At 42.0% G+C, this 22429-nt stretch overlaps 1 protein-coding gene across 6 annotated transcripts in view; it reads right to left on the bottom strand.

Annotated features, from left to right (window-relative positions):
* Positions 1-8949, bottom strand: part of GREB1L (GREB1 like retinoic acid receptor coactivator) — a 131307-nt gene extending 122358 nt beyond the window's left edge. For all 6 annotated transcript variants that reach the window (XM_074549382.1, XM_074549401.1, XM_074549415.1 and 3 more), the window contains exon 1: positions 8703-8949. The gene's annotated coding sequence lies outside the window, so the exon portion shown is untranslated. The remainder of the gene's footprint in view (positions 1-8702) is intronic.
* Between the last annotated feature and the right edge of the window lie 13480 nt (positions 8950-22429).

Raw genomic sequence — 22429 nt, 5'->3', positions numbered from 1 at the left:
GGGACAGCATCCTTTAAATGTGGTAATCAAAAGCAAACATGTTTTTTTGCTTTCAAACAGACATCAAAGCAACAATGTTAGGATGAATTTTCAACTGTTTTAAGTCTACAGGTTATACAGATCTGCCTTTTCCAGCAGAAGGGACTCTGGCAACACACATGCAACTTCACAAGTTCAACTTGGCAGTTAATCTGTCTGGCTTTAGCACATAATCAGAAATGGATTTACTACAGTGACAGCAAATGGAGCTGAAAACCTGCACTGCACTGTGTAGGGGAGTGCTTAACTCCTATTGCAAGCATGGCCTCCCTCCTTCTGCACCAAATCCATGTGACAACTGGAATCACCCCAAAGCCAAGCTTGACAGAAAGCCAGTCAGCTGTGCTGCAGATGAAAACTGAGCATCTATCTGCACAGACACCAGACACAAGACCTCTCTCAATAAAACAGCCAAGCTGGACAGTCAACAAGCAACACTGTTCATTATGATAGCTGAGAGCAGCCAGAAGAATCCTTTTTTCCCCTTCCTTCTCAGGCTTTTCTGCCACAAGGTCATATCTGCTGTTTAAAATAAAACTGGGTTGTTGTTTTTTTGTGGTGGTGGCCTTTGTTTAAAAGCTTCCAAGACATACTGTTTTGAATAACATTACTAGTGGCACATCTACTACCCACTAAGAACTTCTGGTCTCTAAAGGAAAACTGTCAACAACACAAAAAAACAGTATAAATAAACTCAGCCAGTCAATCATTTAAAAAAAGAATCTTCTTTAAAGACCCACTAATGTATTGGACCAGTATGATATTAGACCTCAGCATTTCCAATTCCTGTCTTCTTCTCTTTAATATATGTATATATATGTACATGCACAAACATACACAATATCCTCTCTAGCTTTGAGTAATCTGGAGAAGGCAACTCCTATGTATTTTCCATGCAGCACTCAAAACATTTTCAGATGTATAGTAAGAAGGAAGAGTGTTACTAAGTTAATGCAGCAAAACAGAACAAAAAAATCTGCATGTTTAGATGCCCTGTCATTTCATAGCTCTTGACACAAAAGTTTGTGACTGCTAATGTTTTAATCTTTGTGCCCTTGAAATCCAGCTCACCTTCCACATCTTCTATAATCATGATTGTTATTTCACCTTCTGCCTCCAAGTCCACAGTCTGGCAGGCAAGTTGTCTTCATCCTGCTCAAAAGGCTTGGAAATTGAGTGCTGACTACTCTACTGAAAAAAAAAAATGGCAGGCACTAACTGTCAAAATTTACAAAAACTGCTGCAAAAGGGACTCTGAGGCTATGCATATTTTTCACTCTGGTCTTCTGCTTTAAATATCCCATTCAGTGTGCCTCTGGCATGCCTGTAGGCATTAAAGTGTTCTTGGATGGCTTTCCCTTTTCCTTCTCTACGTTTTCTTCATAACTGCTCCTCTCTGGGGTGGTATTGATCACTTGGCTAATCCACCTAATTTCTAATTGTTGTCACAACAAGAAATTTCCCTCTAAGAGGTTAAGATTTAAAAGAGCAACAACAGTATCTTAAAAACTTATCTATACATACTAATTTTTGAAAGCAATTTTTACAAGAATGGGAAACCACCATGTTCTTAAATGTCACATACAACATGACTGGCAGGAAGCTGTTTCCAACTTCTTGATTCAGTGCATTGTAGTTGTAAAAATCAAGACCTATTTCACAGTCTTCCCAAAGGAATCACCTAATTGCACTGAGAATTTGATTCTGCATAAGTGGTTTAAAGAAATTACAAGATTAAGCTTTCTTTATTAAACAGCTGTTCTCCAAGTGCACTGAAAGTGTAAAAGTGCAGGAGAATAAAGCCATCTAATTCTGCAAGGCAACACAAGTTTGGGAGACTTCCTGAGAAGCCACAGAGAGATGGTGAGCGAGGCAGGAACAAAAGCAGTAAAAGTAGATGGCTTGCTCTGCTGAATGGCAAAACTGAGATGCAGTCGTACACTGTGAAACACGTTATCACCAAGGAGATAAGTAAGAACAGAACTAATAGCAGTGAAGTACTGTACCAGCAGGAAAAGGACACGGGGCTCAGGACAGGGAACACAGCACTTGGCTCTGCAAATCCCAAACCAAGCCACCAAGACACAGTTTTGTCACACAGGCTCTTCATTCTGAGCATGGGCAGGCAACAGCAATATTTATAAAATGTTGCTGTGAACACCTCTGTTTCACCAGTGATTCCAGGGTGAAGAGGCAGCTGCCCAGAGTCCTTTCAGCACCAGAGGCAGCTGAGCTCAGCTATCTGCATTTGCTGCTCCTTACCACTACACTATCTCTTTGAAGTGGGTGTGATGGAGAAAGAGCTTGGATCTCACTAAGCCCAGAGCTTGGATCTCACTGTGCCACACTTCACTTTTTTTAATAAGTGATCATTTCCTCCTTACTAGGAAGACTGTGTAGGATCAGGCTCACAGCAATTTCCAAACACTCCTCTAATTACTCAATTACTCCTGAGTGATAACACCACAAGGGACCATACAACTCAGAGTATACACAAGTCTCCCTGAGCACTGGCATTACAATTGCATATGACCACCTCTATCTTAAAGGACAGCTGGAAATAATGCTGGGGAGGGGGGAGGGGAGGTGGCATAAGGGAATTCTACCAAATTAAAAGTATAATTTAACTATCACACTCCCAGAAAAATTGTGCTTAGGTTTCCTTATGTCTACAGACCTGGGAGTCTACAAGAAAGCAAGTTTTGAAGTTGGAGGTAGCATTATAAAAGAAAGGGGAGGGACAAATCATAGCTCTCAAATATGCAGAATTCTAGAGGTAAAATGTTTCATATGCACGCTAATTCTTTATGAAGCCAAATTTAAATTTATTATGGCTCTAGAGAAAGGAGCATAAACAGAACCTTTCAAAACAGGCTACTGATTTCCCTGAAATTTTGGTGCTGTGCACTCCATTCAACAGAGAAATCAGTGTTGCAGAGGGAGGTGCAGCAGAATTTGGTGCAAAAGGACAGGAGTACCAGGAAAATGTTCAGCAGCTTGAAATAACCATCTAAAGAAGCCTCACACCGTAAGTTCTAGGGAAATATTATCACTTTTGGTGAGACACACAGATGAATCTTCATTTTAAAAAGGAAGACTATTAATGGAGTGTGTTTCAGACCACTGTTACATTCAGTAACTAACTTTGTCACTTGCCTCAAAGTGCTCTGATCAAATCACAGCAAGGGTCTTGAAAAGAGCTAATTACAAACAGTGGTGGAGATACGAGACAGAGAACAAGAGGATCTCTGCACAGCATTTCACAAAACTAGTCACTCCAGGCTTGTTCATGGAACCAGTACAACAGATGTCTGGTAATCTCTTAAGTAACAGTATCTTAGGTCTGCCCACACTGTTTTCTGTGCACAGCTCCAGCAGTTTGAAAAATTACCTTAAAATAACCTCTCTAAAACCTTACATGACCAATATTAATCATATCTTATCATACTGACTCAGGCTGCTCCCTACATTCTTACTCTTCTAGTGATTTTATGTCACAACATATAGTTCTTCCTATCTTTTCTATTTAATATAAATATTAAAAAAGTTTAAATCCAAATTAACCAAAGCACTTGACAGTACATGATGCAATATTTTCAGCTCAAGTATATGGAGGTTTTTTACTAATCATCTGAGGTGCCATGGAACTTAAAATGCTAACTCAATGAGAATAACATTAAATACACTTCAATGAAAGTAGTAATTTACACAATTCTCTATGGTCTGTCATGTCCCAAAGGATTTCACAGAAATTGTGACATTATTGTGTAACAGAATAAGACAACAGAAACCAGCTCACCAGGCTTCGGCAGTCATCCAAATCAAACCTAATTACATTTTAGAATCACAGAATCATAGAATGATTTAGGTCAAATAAGACATATACGATCACCGAGTCCGAGTATCAACCCAGCGCTGCCAAGTTCACCACTAAACCGTGTCTCTAAATGCCATGACTACACTTCTTATAAATATCTCCAAGGCTGGTGATTCAGCAGCTTCCCTGGGCAGGCTGTTACAATGCTGGACAAACCTTTCCGTACAGAATTTATGTGGAAGTTGAGGCCATTTCCTCTTGTCCTATCCCTTGTTACCTGGCAGAAGAGATCAATACCCATCTAGCAAGGTGGTCCCCTCTGAGCCTCTTTTTCTCCAGGCTAAGCAATCCTGCCTCCCTCAGCTGCTCCTCATAGGACTTGTGTTTCAAAACCATCATCAGCTCTGTTGCCCTTCTCTGGACATGCTCAATACCCTTCCTGAACTGAGGAGCCCAAACTGGAACACAGGATTAAAGGTGCAGCCTCATCCAGTGCTGAATACAGAGAGACAACCACTGCCCTGGTCCTGCTGGCCACAGTATGATCCAGGCCAGGATGCCACTGGCCTTGCTGGCCACCTGGGCACACTCTGGCTAATGTTCAGCAGGCTGTCAGCCAATACCCCTGAGTCCTTTTCTACCGGGTACATTTCCTGCCACTCTTCCCAAGGCTGTGGTGTTGCAGCTGTGGTGTTGCACGGGGTTATCATGACCCAAGAGCAGGACTTGGCATTTTACCTCATTAAACCTCTTACAGCTGGCCTTGGCCCATCAATCCAGCCTATAATTTGTGTAAGAGCTCCATACTTCTGTTTGATACTTCCAAGCCAAGAACAACAGTGTACGAAATTTGGCTGTCCCCACTGTGAATAAACACTGCTCCAAATTTCTGTAATCTACATTCCTCCAACAGATATCCTGTGTTTTTCACTTCCAGATTATAAAACCCTAATGATTCTATTTAATTATTTAATATAATGCTACTGGATAGTTCACCAATACATGCACCTTGAAAGAATGGCTCCTTGATTTCGGATCACCTTCACTAACTACCTGCAAATTCAAATCCATTAGCAGAGGATATAGTAGCTTGGTCAGAGTTGCAGATAAGCTTTTGCAATGACACACTGAAGCTTTATTCACTAGGTCTCTCCTTACTACATGATGATATCTTCAGAGTTCTTAGAAACAAGATGTCTTTGGGTTATACAAGACATAAAATTGGTCCATGAATGTATCTCCACACAGAATACAATATGAAACAAAATGATGAGGTCTGGAATTTTTAAAAAATAAAACCTGAAACTACATTAGGCAAAAGCATTTTGAACATATGTAAGTGTTCAAAATGCTTTTGCCTAATGTAAGTGTACACATGCTTGTAAGTATTCTTACAAGCAATACTTTTCTTAACATATTAAGGAAAGTAATGACAAGACAGGATTTGAGGAAAGTCAGCAATTCTGAAAAAAAACAACAACACATTAATTGTAAAAGTTTAGTGTTGTTTTATGAGTGCTGCGGTAATCTATTTCAGGATATTAGAGATCTCTTAATTGCTCACTATATCTAATGAACTCCGGTTCACAGGACTAATTCTGTAAAAGACATGAATGTCAGAATGTCAAGGCTTATTACTCCTTCATTTGTTGGTTTTCGCAACAGTTCCCCTGCTCACAATTACGTTTTAGAAACAAAAGAAAATGCATCTTTTGCATTACATGCAAGAAGAAATGATTATGCAAGAACAGGCAAAGAACATACATCCCAAAGAGGCTGTTGTTCCAAGGCGTAAGTATCTGAAATGCTTTTTTACGTTATTGATTTCACAATCCTTTTTTGGCAAGAGTCAAGATGTGATGCCTTAATATCATGTCCAAGCTCCATGTTTTGTTAATTATGTCCTACCTAGCTAAATGCCCCCCATAGTTTCAATTAGACATGGCATTCTTCCTCACTTCCCGTCTTGATTATTGTGCACTGTTGCTAAGCGCTAGTTAACAGTTGCCACATTTACCCAAAGTTGGCTGCGTTTCAGAGGTCATTCAAAGAATTAAATACAAAACATATGGTACAGAATCGCACAAAGTAAAAAAAATACATTTAAAAGCCATGTGTTTTATATAAAAGGTACTACAAAACTGGTTACGCCACTGAGAGTAAAATCCTTACAGTCCTGTGCCCACTCCAAATTTCCTAGAAGCACTGAAAATTAGAGTGAAAAGCATTCAATCTTTTTTTTTCAGCTTTCACTAAAAGGTTTCCTGGAATATATTTTTGACATTTTATTGAGTCTAATTTTACACTGAATAAACAGGCCAGAATTCATAGTGTGACTGGTTTCAAGGTACAGACATTTTTCCTTAAAAAAAAAAAGCTTAATTTTCTACATCCCATAGCAACTAATTAGAGTCTCCTAAACTGGACTCCACATTTTCTTTACATTGTATCTGCAAAATACTTGGGACATGACTTGTTGAACTGCCAAATACCAATGCCAGTAGCTATGTGTTTCGGAAGACCTTGAACCAAATGTGCTTTTTTTGAATTCTAGACAAACTTTTCACACAATCAGATCACCCCTCCTTTCATCCGTGATGTCCTCATGCCATTTTAAGAAACTTCACATAATTTAATTATCCCAGTAAAAAGCTCAGTAATCAGCTCACCTATTACTACTTATTTCCTTTAGTAATACATGCTGGACTTAAAAACTGCCTTACCAAAAAATCCTCACTATTTATGATTGCTACATTATCTACAGCCAAACCCAACCAATAAAACTTCCTGGTATGTACAAATTGTTTCTTACAGCTAATTTTTTTTCCTGTTGAACAACTTGGAAAAAATTGTTTAGCACAAACACTACTAACAGTAAGTAGAAATAAACACTGTATTTTTTGTCTGCATTTGCAGATGTTGAATTAAACCTTCAGGGCTCAGAACCGAATCATTTAAACAGGCAGGCACATATTGAGCATTATTCATTGACTTTCTGGAGCATTTTGTTGGGAATACTTGAGAATATGTGAGAAAAGTATGCATATGTACAAAATTCACCAATGTTAAAAATTACAAATAACTAAATATTTCTCAACAGCTCTGAGAATACTCACACAATCCCTATTCCTTTGCAAAGAGGTATTTAACAAGTTAATCCTCCAGCTTCGTAAGTGCTTTTGTTGTACTCACAAGCAAATTCAACAGGATAATGTTTAAAATCTGTAAAGATTTTTTTAATCCACTACCACATATGTAGTAAGTTTTTCAATCAACATAAGACCCATCCCTTGTTTCTCTTTAGAGGGCATATCCCTTAATGAAACCCAAATTTAGGTGTGCCTTACAGTATTTAAAAGTGCTGAAAGCTTTACTTGTCTCAGAAGCAACATATATAACTGTACCTGGAACTGAACCATGCACCTATTTTCTTCACCTCTCAAACAAGAGTAACAATTGTAAAAATATATTAAATAAAATAAAGCTTCAGTAATTCCTAGTCTGGTAATAAGACACAGCACTTTCTTCACAGCAGCCTTTTTATTTCCATCTTAAAAAGCTCTCTGTAACAAGGTATCAATGAAGTATGAAGAATATGAGGTATTATTTCAATAATACTTAAAGTATCATTCAGTGGAAAAGTCTGAAGAGGAACCAGTTCAATGAAAGGCAATGGAATAATGTAGAAGAAGGTCCTATCTTGAGCCTATTCAAAGCAAACAGGCTGACAAGCTGCAGACATGGGAAATATTTTTCCACGGGGTAACTGAGTCTCCCGCACTTCAAACACATCTAACTATTGATAATTCCTAAATTTCAGAATACGGATAAACATTTGCAGGCTTGGGGCCTAAACAAACACCAACGCTCGGCCCACCCGCTGAGCTGGCCGAAATTTTATGGTGTACACAAAGTTTTCATCTTTCGGAGGTATCGGGGAGCGCCGGGAGAGAAGGGCCGGACCCGGCGGTACCTAAAGGCCCCTGGATACGTCTGTCAGCAGCCGCGGGGAGCCGCCGCCGCCTTCATCCCAGGCGCCTTTCCCCCGTTTTACCCGTACTTCCCAACAGCAAAGGAGCCGTGTCGGCCAGCCGCCCCGCGGTGGAAGCATCACGGACGGGCCGCCGGGGGCACGGGCCGCCACCGCCCGTCGGGGCCGCCGCGTCTCCCGGGGACACCGCCGTGCCCCCGCCACAGCGACGGCCCCTCACCCCGCGCGGGGGGCCGGCGCCCATCCTCCCCTCCCTGCTCAAACCCGGCCTGTACAAGCGCCCCCAAACTCGCCCGTCCCGCGGGCCACCCACGGCCGGCGCTCCCCGCCCCGGGCGCACCTCCCGCGGCCGCGGAGGGCGAGGCGGCCGAGCGCCCTCTGCCGGCGGCCGCCCGCCTGGCAGCGCGGCGCGGGGGCGCCCTCACCGCCCGCCCGCTCCCCGGCCGAGCCACCTGCGCCCCCGCGCCCGCTCCGTCCCGAGGCTCGGCTGCCCGCCGCCCGCCCGGCCACAGCGGCCGCTTTGCTCCCGCAGTCCCCCGGCCGAGCTGCTCCCACCCCCGCCCGGCCCCATTCCCTCGGGTTATTCCCTCCGCCCCGATGCACGACGCCGGTAACAAAGGGCTGGAGCCCACCCAGGGGCGGGCGCCCGCAGCCCGCGGGTGACACGGGCGCTGCCGCGCCGCTGGCAGCCCGCAGCTCTCCGCCGCCGCCCCCGGGGCTGCCTGCGCTCCGCGGGGTGACAGCGCCGAGCGCGACTCCGCCAGCGGAGATGCCGCCGCCGCCCCATCCCGCTACCTTTGTGCCCTCCCAGAAACCGGCGAGAAAGCGAAGCAAAGCCCCGTGCTGCTCCCTTACCTTGCTGGGCAGAGAGAGAAAAAGTTGAAGCACTCTCCTTCTACACCTCCCTCACTTTTTGTTTAAATTTAAATATTTGAAATTTTGGGGGTTTGGTTTTGGCTTTTTAATTTCCCCCTCCCTCCCCTCACGCCGAGCACTGCGCTCAGGCAGTCCCTCCCGGCGCCCTCGGTGCCACCGTCTCTCCCTCCCTCCGGGTCTCGGTCTCTCTCGCTCTCTCTCTCGGCGAGAGGAGGGGAGGGGAGGCGAGGGGAGGAGAATGGGGCGGACCCGCAGGTGCCGCCCCTCCTGCTCTGTCAGCCCGAGGAGAGGGGTCGGGGGGCGGCAGGCGCGGGGAGCGAGCGGTGCCCGCGGGAGTACCGCGCTCCGGTGCGGGGGTGTCCGGCGGCAGCGTCCCCGGCCCTGCCCCGGGGCGGCGGGGCTGGGAAGGGGTGCCAGCGGCGTGTCAGGGACCGAGGGGATGGAACGGGAGCTAGTGTGGGCATGAGTTAGGGGAGGAGGCAGGTGAGGCTCGGGACGTAGCGGCAGGGACTCGGTGAGGACGGAGCGAAGTGGGGTGCTTCCAGTCTGTGAGGGAAAAAGCACTGAGGGGAGCCAAGCTAGGAAATGTCAAAACCCTGTCGGATATTCAGCGTGGCTCGGTGGCCGGTAGGGCAGAGGATGGCACTGGGAGTGCCATCTGCCCTGTGAGAGACGGCCCTGCACTGCACGCTGGGCAGAGCTGAAATTTCGGCGGGAGGTTGTGTTCGGGTTTAGTTGGCAATGGAGCTGGTCCAGGGGTGCTGAAGTAGAAGCTGCAGGGATTTAGCATGCTAGGAGGTTGCTGGAGGCGAACAGTAGAAGGGCAGTCTGCGTATGTTTGTGTCTGATATTAAATTGAACTGACACCGTGTCTGATATTTAATTGAAGTGGGTAAAGATGAGGGGGTTTGCGTTGGAGAGATTGGAAACAGAAGGATCTGGAACATTTAATTAGATCTGTAAATTGTGTCCAAGTGGATGGGGAAGAAGCAGGTTTGGATTTTTGGTGTGTACAAAGATGAAGGTCTGACATAGCAGGAGCATGGGAAGGAGACTAGAAATATAGCCAGGTGCTCTGAGGGTAAATATCCATTGAACTGGAGAAAAAATTATTTTGCATTTCCTTCCTTCTGCCTTGGATTGATTAAGCAAGTGTATGAACCATGTCCCTGTTTGCTTTTCATGGGACATATTTCTTGAGAGCTTTTCAAAAAGTCTTTCTCATCTCTTGGGACCATAGGGCTCAATCCCATGCTATGATAAAAATGTTTTATCTTTCTGCTTCAACACCTGAGAAAAAAATCTACAGTGACAAAAAAGTGGTAGTGTTTGTTCATTTTCTTTGACAGGAACCTGCTGCAGTGTGACATAGAGAAAAAGAAGTCCAGTGCTTTTCTCACATCCTCTTTTGTACTTGCTGGTTAAAACACTAAGTTCCAGCATCCTTCCCATCAAAAAGTGGGAGGGAAAAAACCTGTCCATACCCACTGGAGAAAGTAGAGGTGGCACAGCAACAGTGTGGCACTGCAAAAATGCAGCTTGATCCAGAAATGAGAACAACTGTGGCAGGAGAATAAATGTGAGGAAGTTCTGGAACTCATGGCTATAGCCAAGGCAGAAAAAGGCTAGATTCATTTAATGCTCAAAACCAAGGCACCTCCCAAATAAAGCTTTGCAACTGGGTTGTTCACTGGTTGGCTACTTTGATTCTGACTTCATGCAAATTTTATGTGAATAGCTACATCAATTGTCTTTGAGAGGGCTATTCATATGCTTGAATTGCTTAGAGCTGGGCTTCAAATGGATTACCTGAAAGACAAGCTACCTCCATTAGCTTAAATATCTTGGTATCTCTGCATTTATAAGGTTGCTACTAATATGACCCTTAACTACAGGTAGCTAAAAATTTAGTTGAATGAGAGTTTAAGAGAGTTTACCAAAGCAGGTCAGGCTTCAGGATCAAACTTTTGTCACTTTGCCAGTTCTAAGTGGTACATTTTTATACTGTGTATGTCAACTCTGCTGTTGATATTACACACAAATATAATGGAATTAAGTAATGTCAGTGTCAGTCCTTTTGAGATAATATTGCCGTGTGGCTCTGGACACATTTAGATAGTAACTATTGTTGTTATTAAAGGTTTGTGACAGATTTGAAAGCATATCAAGGTGCCTGTATAATGCTGTGCTATAGCTTGTGATAACTCTAACTCAGATTACTTAATTATACCTAAATTGATCCCAGTAATTGCAGTCTAGATATCCCTTGAAATTTGTGTTTGAATTTAATCAGAGATACGTACTGAATGAGTGAGAATTATTCTGGCAGCTTTAATGCAGTAACTCTTTTCCTATTTGGACTTATTTTTGTTTTGCTTTTTTGAAAAGGAAGAGATTAATTATATGTTTTCTTCTAACTTCTTATTTTGACTATCAACATTTACAGCTTGTAGGGTGGTTTCATCTGCACCATCTGTGGGCCATATTGCACATCAGATGGCAGGATAAAATCTGCAATGAAAACGTTTTGGGACATAAAAGTCTTTCAGGGTTTGAAGCCATGATATTCACAACACAAATGTGCAGAGCCACTCATGTATCTGAAACAGGAGAAGCAGAATGCCAAAGCAGCTGCTGGAGTGAAATAAAGGAGAGACCACACAGTTGGAGGAACATGATGACATCAAGAACAAAAGAACATTTGAGGGAAAAAGAAAGCACAACTTCAAGCAGTGAGAAATTGAAGTCAATCATTCAGAATTATTGACAGCAGATATGCAGTCACACAGCAAGAGTGAGACTCACTTTGGGAATCAAGGTCAATTAATACTGAGGTAAAGAGGTAGCATCAAAAAAAAAGCACCTTGTCTAACAAACAGCATTTTCTGATTGCTGACTAGGCAACATAGAAGAAAATTGTCTATCACAGGTTGGAGTTTGGTCATTTCCATATTCACAAGGCAAGATACCATCACCTTTACTGTGTTGTAAAGGACTACTGTGTAAGAACACTGTGTGATACTACACTTTGTGCAAAGATTGATGGGCCACTGCCCCGTGGAACTACAGAAGTTGATAGGTATCATTCTGACCTGAGCCTTTATTGTTTATTGCATTTCACTCTGCACAAGTGAAAGTCTCTTCACTTTCTCCATATTCGCTGGGTTTGAGAGCAATAGGAATAAGGTCCTTTATGATATAGTGCTCTGGAAGTCCATTTCCTTCTTCCAAGCCATAAAGGCAAACTTCCAACAGATTTCAACCTTTTTTCTCAATCCTACAAGCAAAGGTTTTAAGTTCATCTTAGATCATTCTCTGAATTGCAGCTTGTGTTTATTGTTGTCATGCATGTTACATTTAAATATTCACTGATAATCTGATGTATCCAGCCTCAGGAATTAGGTTTCAAAAAACACAAATAAATAAACAAATAGTCACACAAGAGAACTCTCTGCTTTAATTTCTTATTATTTGTGAACTATTGTTTTCATACATACTAAACCCAGTAATTTCTATCCTGTTTTAGTATCAATGTTTTAGTTGATCGAGCCTATGAAACTTTTGGTATTAAATTTTGCCTGAATGAAGTGTTGGAATTCAACAGACCTAGTATTGTCATTGTTAAAATCTGATTGCAGACTTTGCTTTGATTTCTTTTTTGGGGCTAAAGCGAATCCCACCATCCTGATGACTAATTATGGTTTGAACCTTCTAAATAACTTCTGTCCTTCTATATGAATCACCAATGACCTTTTAAGGTTCATTATACTTTACCCCTTTATTATTTTGATCTTTCCCTAGTTGTAATATTGTAGTTAGGATTAGGACCAATACAATTTGGTCTATTTAACAGTAAGGCATCTTTGAAATTAACTATTGCCCCAAAAACATTTATTCTAAATGGGTGAAATAGATGGATAGGATGAAACAGAAAGCATGAGATAGAGACGCGGTGTGAAAGTACATAAAATTAGATGTCTTTAATGCAGACAGTCTGAGGGCAGAGGTAAATTGAATTCAGATCTGATGCTCAGACACTGCTATAATTCCAATTCAAAGTCATCATATCTAGGCTTCCTTATCACTATTATTTCATGGTAATGTTTTTAAAATTTATATTTTGGCATTCGTGTTTTAGCATGAATATTTAGCACACCTCCTACCAAAAAAATTGATAGTGCACAGCAAGATGAAGGAGACAAGAGTGTTTCTTACAACTAGTAAGGACATATTTGCTTTACCTTTCCATTACTCACTCCATAGAAATTGAGCAACTCATTATCAGGTTTTTCTGGAAATTCAGCAGTAGTACACAGTCAGTGATAGACATATACTTTCTATTCCATTTTGATAGGATTTAAGGTCATTTAGAATGACCATTGTTAATGAAATAATCACAAAAAGAAAAGGATAGTTGTAGCAAAGTCGTGGAGTTAATTGCTTAGATCTCAGTCACACTGACTCTAGAAACCATAACAGTGTCTCCAGTTTTTAGAAACTTCTATATAATATTTAGTAGTGCCAGCTCTGGTTTACCAATTGGCAACTGTACAGCATCCATCATGAAAGGCACGGCAGGATGCCAGTTCCTTTGCTAAGAATCCTGTCCTTAACAGCAGCCTGGATGCCAGCTAAAGCGAAAATGAACTACATGAGAGACAGTGAATGAACTACATGAGACAGTGTGTCTCTTCATAATTTTCTAAATATGTTTATTTCAGATAAGGCAGTGAAAAAGGACTACCCCTTTTTGGTACTACCACACATATTGCAAAAATGTATGTTCTCAGTTATGGAAAACTCTTAAGTGAGCACTTGTCAAAGCTGACTGACTACATAGTTTTTATGTTTTCTTTTTTTTTTAAATAAAATTTTTTATGTAATATTTAACTTCTGGAATTCACTGATCATTCAGTGAATCATTTTTATTAGCTATTGATCAAGGAATCATTTTTGTTACCTAATCTGTGCATACTTTAGAATATAGCTAAGTAAAATGAATCACATTGTAAATTCAGGTTTTTGATCAAGCCTGGTTTTTATACACCATGTGATTAGCACAACCCATTTTTACCTCTTTCAGTGAGAAGATTTTTTACTATACAACAAAATGTTATCAATACCACCATCATTTTTAAAGGGAAATTAAAAGCATGGTGGCTGCTTGAAATTATACAAGAAGTGTTTTCTGATTGTTAGTTGGACTTATTCACTTTAACTACATTATAAAGAATTTCCATGTATCTTTGAATGCATAGTTAGTATACTCATGAGGCCCATAGATCAAAGATTTGGTTTTTCCCCCTGGGACATCTAGATATAGATTAGTCTTTTCTTCATCAGGAAATACTGTTTTAAAAAAATAATTTTGCCAATGCTACTTAGCTAATTGTATGTAACAAAAGGTAATACTACCTATTGTTTAAATGTTTTCAAAGTGCGAGACCATATGAAAAGCAATCTCAACGAAATTGAAAAGGTATGCATAATACTAGCTATTCTATAAAATATCCAGTCTGCTCTGGATTTTTCACCATGGGTTGCTCCTTCAGAGACGCTACTGAAACTTAGATCCATTACTTCTAATTGACACATCTCCATTGCCAAGCACATCCACTTGAATCAAATTATTTTATAGCCTAGAGTGAAATAATCCTTTTAAATAGGGCTTACTTACAGAGGAGGCAGTCTTGCCTAACTTTTAGAGGTATAAAACTTGAGATCTAATCTATCTTTATTTATAGACAGTGAAAATGACTTGGCAATTTCATCTCATTCTTAAATGAACACCTACAAAAGGCAATCCCTTTTCTCTTGTTCTCATTGACTTTTGAGCGAGTTTAGAGACCTAGGGTAGTCTGTGCACCTACACATCACCAATGGTGGGGGAATGCAGACTGTCTCCTTGGGATCACCTGATCATTTACCACAGGGATATAAGAAATTTCTCCCCGTTGTTCACCATTTGACTTGCACAACAGAGCCACTCACAGGCTGGCTGTGAGTCCCCTGGCTAATATACAGCAAAAAGATAAGTTGCATTTTCATATAAACATTTACATTTAGAGCTTAGAGAGATGGGGGTTTCTCATGGCACTGACATAGTTTGAGGAATAAAGCTCAATGGCTGGTTTTTTAAATTTCAAATTTGCAAAGTTTCCTGTAGTTGTGATCACTAAGAGAAGTGACTCTCATAAAAGTTGGTAAAGAATCATAAAATAATAGTTTGGGTTGGAAGGGACATTAAAGATCATCTAGTTCCAACACTCTGCCGTTGGCAGGGACAACTTCCAGTAGACCAGGTTGCTCAGAGCTCCATTTAATTTGCCTCGCTAGTGTTGGCTGACATTTGTTGAGATATTTATTCTGAATCCAGCTGGGAAATGGCAATTAGTTCCTTTGCTACTTTATTTTTGCTGCCTTTTTCTTAAAAAGATATTTGCACTGCATAAGATGTGCTGCTTATGAACTACAAGTATGTTTACAATAGCAGAGAAAATGTCTCTGAATCCACACTGGAGTCAAAACATGGAAATTGGTAATTTTAGAGGTGAAAAACAGTCACCTCACAATTAAAGCACCCATGTCTTTAGTGGAATGTAACCCATGGCCTAAGTGTAATATTTGTAGTGCAAGGAATTTTTAGTGTTTTGCACTACCTATGTAGGTTTATCTATCTAGGGTATCAAATTTTTATTTTGGTTTGTGAGTTTGTTTTGTTTTTGCCGGAAAGTCACAGATGTGTTTGAGCTTTTGGGGTTCTTACAAATGGAAAATACTTTTAAGGTGAGGTAGATAAGACTTCACAATGCCTAACTACTCATGGGTTTATCACTGTTCCCTTTACACAGAAAAATTTCCTACTTAAAGCAGCCTATGGTAAAGTTACTGGCTTTGTGTAGCTGCCAGAAGTAACAGCAATTCACTCTTCTCCCTGTTTTCCTATTGGCTCCATACACATCATGGTAGACCAAACTCCCTTCCCACTAAGGGAACTCAGTCCAGCATTCACTGCATCATAACTGGCTCAAATGCTGTCTTAGTCTTGTAGAGGCAAACATCTAAGCCTACACAGATACGTACTCCCATATTTATAAAATCTCCATCTTCTCCAGAAAAAATTACAGAGATATGTGAATGCAGAAAGAGCTTGGCTCAAGAAGCACAGAAAGAAAAATGGGTGTGTGCCATGGGGTGTGACCTGCCAGCAGCTGGGTTTTCCACAGTGAAGGTTTCCCACAGAGCTTCAGAAACATGTCAGATGCCTACCATCCCTCTCTTGGGCAGCTTCCAGGGTCTTGGCATTGAGGTGTCTCAACCTGCACTCTGCAGGTGTGCAGACAAAGAATGCTTTAGTTACTCATCTCCCAGATGTTTCTCCTGTTTCTCCAACAAAAGAGAAAAAGAAAACAAACCAAGTTAAATACCTAAAAAACAACTATCTATATGCCTACAAATCTCATTGCAAAAATAAATTTGTATTGTATACGAGTTATAATGTATTAATTACAAATACTTTTGCCCAACTATCCATCTTCTGTTTCTTTCTCTTTCTCTGGTGTAACTTTCATGGGAGATTAATTTAGGCCAATGTCTCACAAAACTACTGGATTTAATACTGAGTTAGATTCATCTGTGTCTCAGGAAAACCAGCTGTTTCATCAAATTAGTGTAATTTTCTGTCTTTTACTATATTATCATCTCTCAAGCACATGGTACTAAAAAATGCACAGTGAGTTTGCTACCTTTGCTAGCAACTTGCTGTAGAGCTTTTGGATTTCTGTGGGTCTTCTTGTGACATTAGTGAAAGAGAACTGGTGGAGAGTTCCTGCTAGCATTGAAAGCAATCTGGGATATGTGGGTTGGCCAGCAGGGAAGGCTGCTGCACTAACTCCCTGCATGGCTTTGCCCTGGAGTCCACAACAGCCAATCTGTGGCCGCCAGACCCAACTCAGACATGGTTGGATCCTCATGACTGCAATGTGTAGTTTCAGGTCATGTTTTATTTCCATATTGCTTTTTTGTATCAGTTTCCTGGTACCTCCTGACAGTGAAACAGACGGGATTGTGATTCTGGTCCCCAGGGAAGGAAACCTGACTGCTTGTTCCGCTGGTTAGAAACAGTTCCAGAAAAAGCTGCTGTCCAGTCAGCCAAAAAGAGCAAGAAAATCCTGAGGGCTACAAAACATGAACTTATTAATGCTGTGGATTAATCTCTGTTAATTTACCTTATTATATGTTTATTGTATTGAAAGGCCCGTGTTCCAGTAGCTCCAGAGAAAGGGCAGATCCAGGTTATGCAAAACAAATTCCTCTGGGTTTTCCAGTTTGTTTAAAACAAGGTTTTGTTTATCTGAATTAACAAAAAGTCATTTAAGTCTCTTAGTATGTTCACTCATGATATTTAGTAATCTATGAATTTATATGGTATTCCTGTCCTTCTCTGCTTTTTGGTTGGTTAATTGATTGGGCTTTTGTTTTTGTCTTGTTTGATTTTGGGTTTTTTTTGTTTTATTTTCTCTGGTCTGTGAGGAAGGTTTTTCCTCATAAATAAGTTCGGCTTTACATAACATTTTGTAGTTGAAAGTCCAAAGATTTTCTTGGGTTTTGACACCCCCAAATTAAAATAAGACATACTGTTGTCTGTCTCAGCAGGAACCTCCTCAAGAAACTGCCTGAGAGTAACACTTTTCCTAAAATACCAAATGAGCTGTGTGGTGTCTTACAGATAGTGGCTCCAGCTGTGGTGACAACTTTTAGTGTTGCCAGAGACTACTCTTGGTGCTTGGGTGCTGTCTACATCTGCTGTAATCATCAGCACCAGGAACGTGAACATTATGCAAACATAAACTTGAAAATCACAAGACTTTGAACTTTTCAATTCCAAATAAAGTTCAGGGTAGGAGAAAAAGCACATCACTTGTGAGGTGAAGAATCAAGGAAGAAGTCCAGTGCTGTCAGCAAGTCAGAGCTGAAAACAGACAGATATTGGGAACAGTTTATGAAATCTTTCAAGAGATGCAACTAAGGAGGGAACCAGAAATCACTAAAACTGGCATGAGAAAATGGACATGAAATGGAGGCAGCTAAGCACAATGCTCATTAAAGTCCTGGTCAAAACAGAAGCTGCTCTGACTTCATCAAATACTTTGGTCAATTACCTGGTCATTTAACTGCCTGCTGACTGGGACAACAACGTGGCTGCTCAAATCTTATCTGGTTTCACTGAGATGAGTTGCGGAGCAACCAGTAAGACCAAGAGCAAGCTGAAGAATGTAAATGCCACCTCCCTGCGTTTGTCCTTCATCTCATCACCATCAAGCATACTGCCTTCCCTGTAAACACCAGTTGACACTTACTTGCCTATCAGGGAACAAGAATGGAAATTCCATCACAACATTTGGGGGGGGAAAGCCCTTTCAAGCACTGCTTGCCTGGAGGTACTGAGGAATCTCATACCTTGGCATATTTACAAGTGACTGGAAAAGGCACAGAGTAGCATGTGTTAAATCGGCCCTGTCCTGAGCAGGGGGTCGGAGCAGGTGCTCTCCAGTTGTCCCTTTTTTCATCATCAGTAAACAACTGCAGAGTGACTCAGTGAAAAAGAAAGGACGCTTTTGGGCACTTGCAGCCTCCTAGTTGCATACACTGTGCTGCAGTCACTAAAATGAAAAGAAATAGCACAGTGGTGAGGTGTTAAGGTGCAGGCAACTTGCAAATACATAAATGATCACATGGGGACACGGGCAAGTGTTGACATTGGCCACTCTGCACAAAAACAGTCCAAGAGCAAAATATGAGGGCAGAGGAAAGGGTGCTTGAGGTTGAGGAAACCCTTACAAAAAGAATGAAGGGAGATTTGAAAGTGCTGCATTGATGGTTTTACTAAATTATCTTAGTGGTCTTTCCCAACCTTAATGTTTCCATGATTCTGTGATTTAATTTGCTATTTTCAGAAGTCCAGTAAAAGAAATAGTCTTACATTTATCCTCAGAAGCGCATAAGGTTTTCCTGTTTCAGATAACTATCCTATGGGACATAATTTTGTTCCCAGTCACAGGTAGAAGCTGGAAAGCTTGACCTCAAAAGTACTTACTTCCATCTAGGAGGAAAATTCAGTTCTATTGAATGGTTTCAGTTCCAGGAAAGTTATTCTTGATAACAACCAGAAATTAATCTTTCAGGTATAAAAAGCTTTGCTTTCACAAATGTCAGTGTTCTGCTTGCTGCATTACACCATTTTCTTGTCTATAAGAGAAGTCCCTGGACAATTAGGAGCTCCTAAATGTGTGCTTTGGGTCTAATATAGCAAAATGACACTGACCTCTCCCCCCACTAATGTGACAACTTCCTCCCAGACCCAAACATAAGAGAACTAGACCCAATATTTCCACATAATGGCAAGATTACCAGCAAATATCAAAATCTTCCTTAGCCCAACTCAAGAGCTCCCTTGCCTGTACATCTAAAGGTTTCCCTCATCCCTCTAGGTCCTCGTTCAGGGGGAGTTTCTGTTCAGTTGCTGTGTCACTCTTTCGTGAGTCTTTTCCAGATCCACTGCTTCAAAGCATAGTTTCCCATCTTAATTTTGTGGCCTTCATTCTCTGTTCCTAGCTATATAGATTCATGTTTACCTGTAATAGGATAGCATATTATATGCTTGCTTTTTGTTTACCATCTGATTACATCAGTGGCCTATTTTTGTTTCTGTTCCTCTGGTCTGTTGCCATAGGGTGAGTTTATGGGGGTTTTTTTCTGTATCACAGATCAAAATGGAAAATAGCCAGGAGACAGTCTAGGTGGAGCTTCACTAGTTAATACCCCTGAACAATGAATGATACTGCACAATGATTGTTTAACATTAAGATAGAGTTAACTACTGGATTGTGAGTTGATACATTGATATACTATAACTGTTCCATCAAAGAGCTGCACAAAACTAAAGCCTTATGCATCTAGGAGCTTTATATGAAAATGTCTTACTCTTCTGAGAAAGGTACCAGATTATCTCAGCAAAATCTGTTATTTGTAAATCCATGTTATTTTGTAAATCCAAGTATAAATAATGTACTTTCTTTTATCTCGGTATTTACTAACACAGTCATTTTGGGCAGCACACATTTCAGGCTACGGACTTCCATCAGCCCCAGAGCCAGAAGAATCCAGGCAATGTCAGGGCTGGACAGAATTTCACTGCCTGAATGGCCTGGGTTGTTCTGTGTATGTTTCAAATACTGTTTCATTATGAACTTTTTTTTTTTTTTTTTTTTTTTTTTTTTTTTTTTTATCCTGTGGAGATCCCCTGGATTTCCAGATCTTCTGAAAGTGAGTTTTAATGACAAACTTCTGCCAGCTTGTAGGAAGTTCTGGGGTGCTGACACATTTTCTGATGTTAGAATGTCTGGAATCAGTGGCTGCTGTTCTGAGCATTTTGACACTCTTCCTGCACAGCAGTGACTCCACTTTCTTTTACTCCCAGATGCAGAACTGAGGTAGTCATTTGGTTGAAATTCCCAAAACAGGCCAATTGCAAATCTTTCTTTGGTCTATATTGTGCATAGGCAAAAATCCTGGGCAAGCTTGAGTAAAAACTGAGGCAGAGTCTTAAAAAATCCCTTCAAAATGTTTCCTACTGGAGCACAGCTATGTCGCTTGAAACCCTATGTCACTGTTATGTTGCTATGTCACTGCTGCCACTTATATACTGTCCCCATATAGCAATTAATACATTATTAAAATCCCTTTGTTACCATCATTTAGAGAAAGCTTCTTCTGAAATGTTTATTATCTGTATTTATGCTGCTTTTCATCTCGGCGGCGTCCTTGCCCTTCTGTAGTGCTACACGGCAGCCGCGTCTCCTGGCTGCGTGCCGCCTGTCACTCCGTCCTTCCGTGGAGATCCCGACGAACCCTCCAAAACCGGCACTGCTGCCTCGGTGTGGGAGACACACAAGAACGTGCTCCAGTTCCCTCGGGAGCCGGGGGATGGATGCATCGGCGGTGGCCCGGGCTCCCGGGGGAAAAGGGACAGGGCCACCGGGGCTCGCTGCCGTACGCAAGTAGCGCCGCGGACGTCATCCACCCACGGAAACTTCTCTCTGCGCGCCTAAACCAATTTTTTAATCACCTCTTTATTTTCCATTATTTTATTTCTTTTTATATATATATACTATATATATAGTTATAATTTTCGCAGCTTCCCAGCCTCTCGAGCAAGCCAGTCCCCTCAGGGCGCGGGGCCGGGCCCGCGCTGCCGCAGCGCCGCCCAGCGGCCCCGAGAGCGCGGGGAGCCGGGCCGGGCCCGCCGCCGCCCGGCGCTGCCTGCCCGGGCCGGGCCGTGAGGGCTCCGCGGCACACACCGCAGTAAGTTTCGCTCCCCTGACCAAGCTGGTTGTTCTCTCCCCTCCTTGGGAGCGGGAGGTGCGGGAGCGAGCCGGCCGCTGCCCATGGCTACCCGGGAACAGAGCTCTGCACCGGGGATGGCATACGTGCTTGCTGGGCTGAGCCCTCCCCTTGCCGCCCCAGCTGCTTTCTCCCAGTTTTTACACGTGTAGATTTATCATCTTTCCCTTGAATTATCCCTGTTCCGGGGCAGTATTGTAAAATTTAAGCAGTTCTCCTCTATTACACATCTAAGTAACTATTTTCCTTTCTGTTTAGAAACAGCATCTCTGCTTTTTTCCTTCCCGCCTGGGCCAGCCCTGGAGACAGTAAATGTCTGCGGGCGATGGTCCACAGGTGAAGCCTCTGCCCTGCTGGAGAATGTGACAGTGATTCATGTAGTTTCTAATCAGCTGAAGTCCCTTGTCACTCAAACTATGCCACAATGCACCCACAGCAAATGGTGCCTGAGGAAACATTGTGAGCTCGACTGTGGAAAGAGCCTGTGCACATCTCGGGGAATATCTCTTCTTCTGGGATCTCTCCAACACTGCTGTGTCAAACTACAGTCCATATTTATAGGTGCCAGTACACTAAATAAGACCAATTCATGGGTGAAATGCAGATTTAGTCTAATTTCTCTCCACCAGACATCTATCTGAAATAAAGTGTTCTTGACTGTAGATGAGGGTGTGTGAGCACACCCCATGTTAAGGATAGGGTGGAACCAGGATGTGTTGCCTGCCTGAGAATGTGAAGCAGCCACCTGGCAAAGCACACAACCCCTGGAGACTTGCCCAGAAAACTGGAGCACCCCACAAAAGAAATAAAGCAAACAAATAAAAAATGTAAGCAGAAGAGAGCTCTCATCGTGGCTTCTTTACTTGGGCCAGAGGCAAGATTTTTGAGGTTTTTTTGTTTGGTTTTTTTTTGTTTGTTTGTTGGTTTTTTTTTTGACATTCTGCTGTAAACAACACCCGAGGACAAAGAAGGTACTGCCCATCTATCCTTTGGCCGCTGCCCCTAGGACAGTCCCCTCAATATCCTTGAATCCTTTTCTATTTTCTGGTAAGAGAGCATTTAGGCTTAAAGTTTCAGTTTGAAGTCTGTCTTCAAGATCCCATTGTACCCACTTTCTCTGGATGAGCTGGTCACCTCAGGAACCAGCAGCACCCTATTGCATCAAGTTCCTTTCTTGTAGTCACACTTCAAAACTCCCTGCACTGCTCCAGCTCTCTTTGGTGCCTGTCCTGTGATATCCACATAGAAATGGCATTATAAACTTCATAATGATGTAAACTTTATCATTATGTATGCTGACAACC

This window comes from Zonotrichia albicollis, chromosome 1 (genome assembly GCF_047830755.1).
Source record: "Zonotrichia albicollis isolate bZonAlb1 chromosome 1, bZonAlb1.hap1, whole genome shotgun sequence".
NCBI classification, from domain to species: domain Eukaryota; kingdom Metazoa; phylum Chordata; class Aves; order Passeriformes; family Passerellidae; genus Zonotrichia; species Zonotrichia albicollis.
The sequence above is the reverse complement of the archived record's forward strand: the minus strand, read 5'-3'. Positions and strand labels throughout refer to the sequence as shown.